General features: G+C 45.2%; 1 protein-coding gene across 1 annotated transcript in view; it reads left to right on the top strand.

Moving 5' to 3' along the window:
• Positions 1–370: 370 nt before the first annotated feature.
• Positions 371–6,000, top strand: part of fam222a (family with sequence similarity 222 member A) — a 46,112-nt gene continuing 40,482 nt past the window's right edge. The window contains exon 1 of the mRNA XM_044026611.1: positions 371–1,293. The gene's annotated coding sequence lies outside the window, so the exon portion shown is untranslated. The remainder of the gene's footprint in view (positions 1,294–6,000) is intronic.

Raw genomic sequence — 6,000 nt, 5'->3', positions numbered from 1 at the left:
GCAGAGCACTTGCAGAGTCGCACTTGCAGCTAGAGGTGATTCAGTTTGTTGCTCAAAGGTTTGAGGTGTCCAAAACCTGAAACTAAGCTGCTGGGAAGAAAAAATAAAAGCCGTAAAAGGATAAAAGAATGATTAAAGATCTCAATCTTTATTCTGCCACAGCAATTTATGTCCGTTTTCTCCTTTTCCGCGAATAAACAACGTGGTTTCAGACGCTTGGACGCATCTCTATGGAAACAGCCCTCAATTACCGATGATTGGTCAACCCGTGGGAATGTTTCTATTCCCTCAGTGCGGTGATTGGTCGGTGGGCGGTCTGTGCAGCCTGACAGTCTGCAGCGTTCCGGGTTATTGTCAGTCTCGGCAGCTCGGCACAAGGGCAGGACCACATCCCGGAGCTGCCTGAAGCAGCTGGCTCTTTCTTCGCACTTAACCGTGTCCTATTTTGGTTAAAACACCAAAGAGAGCATCGCGCTGCTTTGCTCTGGACGCGACTCCACAGCCTCAGCGGGGAATCTGAGTCGGAATCTGGAGACGAGAGGCTGCCGACACCGCGGAGAAAGTGACGGACGGAGCAGAGCCTGGTCGCTGGGATTTTTTTTTTTCTAATCGCGTCGCATCAGTTAAGGATATTTCAGGCAGCGGCTTTGGCCCTGCTTTGATTTCTTTCAGGGTACTTTTACACGATATTGCCTAGATAATAACATTCTTCTAACAATTGCATGGTACAATTCCCATTCCTGTTCCCAGGCGGACCACTTTAAACCCGTGCGTAACGCCCGGGGATTTGGGGACACTGCGTAGCCGTCCAGTCGTCCACTGTTCCGACTATCAGCTCCGCTGATAGGGAATATATCTGCACGCAGGTCAAAATAAGAGCGATCACAGGAACAAGATCGCTTCTTATTTCTGTTCCGGAGGCTAAACGTCAAAAACCCCGACGCGTACTTGGTGCGCAATCCCTCCGAGGACGCTCCTGTAATTGTCGACCTGCGCTTTTGCACCCGACAAAAATTGGCAGGCGAATCCAGGGAGAAGAAAAGACGAAGCTTATTAACTTTGCATGCCAGGAGCGAGAGTGTGGAATCTAATTCGCGGGGTTACCGGCACATTTGCATACCTTCCGAAGAGGATAAACTTAATCAGCGTTTGACATCGACAAAGCGGCTGCTGCTGGATTTGGGGGAACAGAATGAATCCGTTTTAATTTGGACCTCAGAAGTATCAGGCAGATTGATCAGTGAACACTACAATCTGCATGGAGTTCTAGTCTACACCACGGAGCAATTTATGGTAAATATATTTCACATTTCCTCTCCGATGTGTGTGTTTTGGGTGAATCCGTGTGTCCTGTGCGGCTCAATGAAACCTTCCGGAGGTGAAAAGTAGGAGAAGAGCAGAAAATCATGAATGAATGCCCTGGTTTTTTTTCCCATGATGCTGCTGCTGCTGCTGCTGCTGCTGCTGCTCACATAACGATGTCTCAGATTTAAAGCCTTTGTTTCCATGCGTGACCCACAATAAAGGAAGTGTTGTAAAAATCGACTTGTTAGAGAGCCACTCCCGAGTGGCTTTGGGAACTGCTTTGATGTGTGATGCTGGTCTTTTCAAGTGTGGGTAGCAATTAAGTGTATTGTCGAGAGCCCTGGCACCGCAGGCAGCGCAGGCAGCGCAGGCAGCGGCAGAAGTGCATGTGCCACTGGAGGAGTCGCGGCGCGGAGCAAAAGGTGCGAATCTCTCATCTGTAGGCCCCTTGCGTCACCGACGACAGCGTCTGCGGCAATTAGTGATTTTCACCCCGGATGTTAATGATATACTATCTCTTTTTATAGCGTGCCTGCATGTCGTGAGTGGCTTTTATCAAAGGACTCATAAAATTCACAGGCATGTGTGTGTGTGTGTGTGTGTGTGCGCGTAACGCTGTAAAAGTTTTCCCTCTGGATGATGCTCTGTGCTGCAGTGAGGTCTGAAGGTAATTTGTCATCGCCCTGTGAAGACGGAGAATGCAAAGCGAGAAATGTCGTAATATGTTTTATTGTAACGGAAGTTCATGTCTTTATATGGGAGGCTGCTGAAAGTTCACGCCGTTTCATTGAACTCCAAAGGCGTGCACAGACATTTCAGGGGACCAGGGACTGGAGGGAGGGGGGAATGATACAGTGGCAAAATCTTTATTTATGTATTTATTTCAAATGCAGTTTTGGTTTGTTGTTTCATTGTTAAATAAGAACTGCTGCTATGGAGCGACGCAAAGCAATATAACATTAGAAAAGAGGGTGCAACACAGGTAGCCGACTTACAGGAATGAAACTTTCTGTCATTATCGGTGAAGCAGAACATTTCTAAACTCTCTCACTCTCAGTGTCTCATTCTCAGTTTCTTCTCATTTAAATCATTCACACAGCCTATTTAAATATCGTTAAATATCTTTTTGCTTTTTACCTGCTCAGAGAGCAAAAGGGCAGGTGCTTGAGCACCACCTGCAGTCTGTCTGTGCACATCCACGTCTGTTCACTTGGTGAACTTTGAACCCTCCTGCTTTGCAGTGCTCTCTGCCTCCTTGCTGACATTGTACCCAAATGAGCCTGGGTTTCATGCTGACTGTGCAGGGGTGGAAAAAGAAGTTACACACCGAATGTTTTATCATTAAGTATCCTCAAAATTGATCTTCCTCACCAGCTCCAGTCCTCTTTCTCCTCTTTCTCCTGCTGCTCACTGAATGTAATTCGGGCCCCTGCAGCAGGGCAGGCGCCCCCACAGTCAGGGCACCTGCCATAGAGCCTTCCTGGCTGTATTGAATAAAACATCCAGTGATGTATGAGGCAGGGGCTGCACCCGAGGGGGCAGAACTGCCTCATTTACTTCCTCCACTCTGCGCCTATGACCTGCTGAGCAAATTGTGCTCATATTAGCTCTGCGGCTGCTCCTCACCTAAACAAATAGTCTCCCCAGCATAATGCTTGCCTTAACTCAACATGATGGTTGGACAAGGCAGGGGAGAATGGAATGGCAGTAAAGCTTTAATATCTAGGTCACTGAATTACCTTTTCAGAGTTTGAAGCGCTTGTTTTGTCTTTTTTTTTTTCTTTCCTGGCGAGCTGTTAGATCTTTATTTTTTCTTGTAAGACTGGAACTTGACGTGTCCCGCTGCAGGCTGCTTAAAACTTAACCAATTTCTCTTTCTGTTGCTGTCGACTAAGTAACAAAAACCAAAGTCCACAGTATGGTCCTAAAAGGACAGTTAATTGTGATTGTATGAGGTTTCTGCTGCAGGTTTTTACAGAGCACTGACTTTGGTTAGTGTGCTGTCATCTCAGACGGACCCAGTCCAGCACACAGATGCAAACTCTCACTGAAAACATGACAGGGATGCAAAGGAAAAACAGATTTTAGCCACTTATTTAAAGGCTCACCTTATATACTCTGCTGCTTAACCTACTTAAGTCTACAATATCTTAATACCCTGTTTTATGGCATCGTTCGACGGCCTTCTCCAGCTGGAACCTGAAGTTTGTAAACTGCCCACTCCTAAAATCAGTGGGGACACAGGAGCTGCTGGTCCACTGCTGCCATGTTTGGAAAGTGTCACTTAGGTATATCAGAATGACACATTTATGATAGAGGCTGCAGTGGATCAACTCCTGTGTGCTGTGACGTAAAATCGCTGGTTTTCTCTATGGAGTTAGGTGTGGGAGACACATTTAAGAGAAAACATTCTTCAGATATCGTAGATTGAAGACGACATACATTTTTATTTGGTGAGCGTTTCGTTAAGTAGCTAAAATCTCTTTTCCTCTGTGCACCTGCTGGCAGCCGTGTCCCAGGCTTGTGCCAATGCCTCAGTTAACCTTAAATATTTGATAAATATAAAAGCAAGAAAACTGAAATGAAAAGTAAAAAAGTAAATGAAAGTAAAATCCAGACTGAGGCTGCCAAGACTTACAGAGAGAGAGAGGAACACATTTTAGCATTGTGTTAATGAAAGTAATACCCTTAGAGAATTGTGGCATTTTATCAATTTGCAACTCAAATTGCATATCACTTTGATTGATTGATAGCTTTTGGGCTCCTTACTGTAATCTTTGCTTATTAAAGTGCCTGCTCCCAGTGAATAAGGGGCGCCCCACTCATGAATATTGTTAAAGTCACTGAAGTTTAATTTCCTGCTCTGTGTATTAATCTTTTTTAATCCCTGCATGGCTTGATTGTCTCAACACCTTCCCAGAGGCAGCAAAACTCATTTTGGCACTTAAGATGACTAAAATAGCAGATACACGTGTGTGTGTGTGTGTGTGTAGTTGTGTGCAGCCTATGTGTCGCTTAAGATCTGCCGTCCCCTAAAGTGTCTCAACTGTGCGTGTCCATTCTTGTGCAGACTGTGTTATTTGAACGTGTTAATCAAAAACATTCAGATTCACTCTTCACAGTCTCCATTTATAGAACTATTGAGTGTACATGTAAAGGACTGACAATGAGAATAAAAGACAGTTTCCTCCCTCTGGATTTGCTGATATGAGCGCACAAAGCTTTGTATGTGGAGATTCCACTGGACACTTCAAGGAACACGAGTGTCGACCCCGCAGCTCATTAGGAGCTTGATGCGAGGGAAAAAGTCTCTTCACTGTCCTCGTGTTAACAATTTTCAACGTGCAGGCAAACAAAAATGACACCGCCTTTCTTGTACGTTGCATTACAACATGATTTTAATATAAACTCTGCTGTCCCCGCGCTGCAAGGCCTGTCTCACGCGTCATCGTCTCGGATCTAGAAGACGGAGCATGAAAAAGGCATCATAAGACAACAAGCACTAGACTATACACACACACGAGCGTGCGTTATTGTGGGGAAAACAAACGCACCCTTCAGCCAGTCGGTGTGTGGAAGTGACAGATGTTGTGATGATGTTAATGAGATTCAACATTCAGTGAACATGCAGGGTCAGCGGGGAAGTGTTTTCTGAGTGTGCTTGCAGGTCGCGGCACATGCTTAATGCATTGCGTACACTTTGATCTGTCTTAGCACACATTCGTGGACCCTCAGTCTTATAAACTGTACTCTTTAATGTCAGCGGAGCAGCTCTGCTGGCGATGTCTTCACTTCAGCATCAAATACTCATTCACGAATCTGTGCAGACACAACATCAGGTGTGACTAGTTTGTTAGCGATGTACTGGGTGAGGAATAAAAAGAAAAAAGAAGCTGTTGACCTTCTGCAATTTTCATTAGGTGTATACATCTTATGTATAAATGAGATTCTAGTTGCGTTCTGTCATACCACGAACGAAAAATGGATTTATTCTGACAGTAATTGTATGGAAATTTAAAATCCGCAGCCAGTGTAGTATATATTATTCTATAAACATGCTCTTAAGCACATTTTGTTTGATGTGAAGCAGCTTCACTCAAAAAAAGGAGACGGCTGCTGTGTTATTGCGAGGATACAGCAGTGTTGACTGGTACTGGGTTGCAGGACTTAATCCACGAATGATTTCCTCTTACCTGACCACTGTGATGCCAGACGTTGGCAGCTCCTCATCAGGGTTATCTGCAGTGACTTAGTGCATGATTGACAGCCACGGTCCACCCTCGTCTCCCCTTTCACCCTCTGTCAGGTTGCATGGAAGTCACGTCTCGCCAGGCCTTGAGGTTAATGTATAGCCTTTAATTTGGAAAGGTTGACGCGCCTGGTCCGTTTGAAGCTGCTCAGTAGAAACTGTGCCGTTTATATGTGGTGAATGAGTACTTTGGTATATGGAGAGCTTGAGTGCTGCGTAGTTTACGGTTTGCTCCATAATCCAAGTCAAAAAAAAAAAAAAGAGAAGCCGAGGCATGCTCCTTCCAGAGTGTTCTTGGTGGAAGAAACAGAATAAAGCAAATCTGACAAGCTCTCCAACAGCAAATTTGCTCCCCTTAAAAACAATGCCGCTCTTGCCTTCCTCATGGTCACATTGATTTGTTCTGGGTGACAGTGCAGGCTGCTGTGAAATCACCCCAGCGCCAT

This window comes from Solea senegalensis, linkage group LG5 (genome assembly GCF_019176455.1).
Source record: "Solea senegalensis isolate Sse05_10M linkage group LG5, IFAPA_SoseM_1, whole genome shotgun sequence".
Classification (NCBI taxonomy): domain Eukaryota; kingdom Metazoa; phylum Chordata; class Actinopteri; order Pleuronectiformes; family Soleidae; genus Solea; species Solea senegalensis.
The sequence above is the reverse complement of the archived record's forward strand: the minus strand, read 5'-3'. Positions and strand labels throughout refer to the sequence as shown.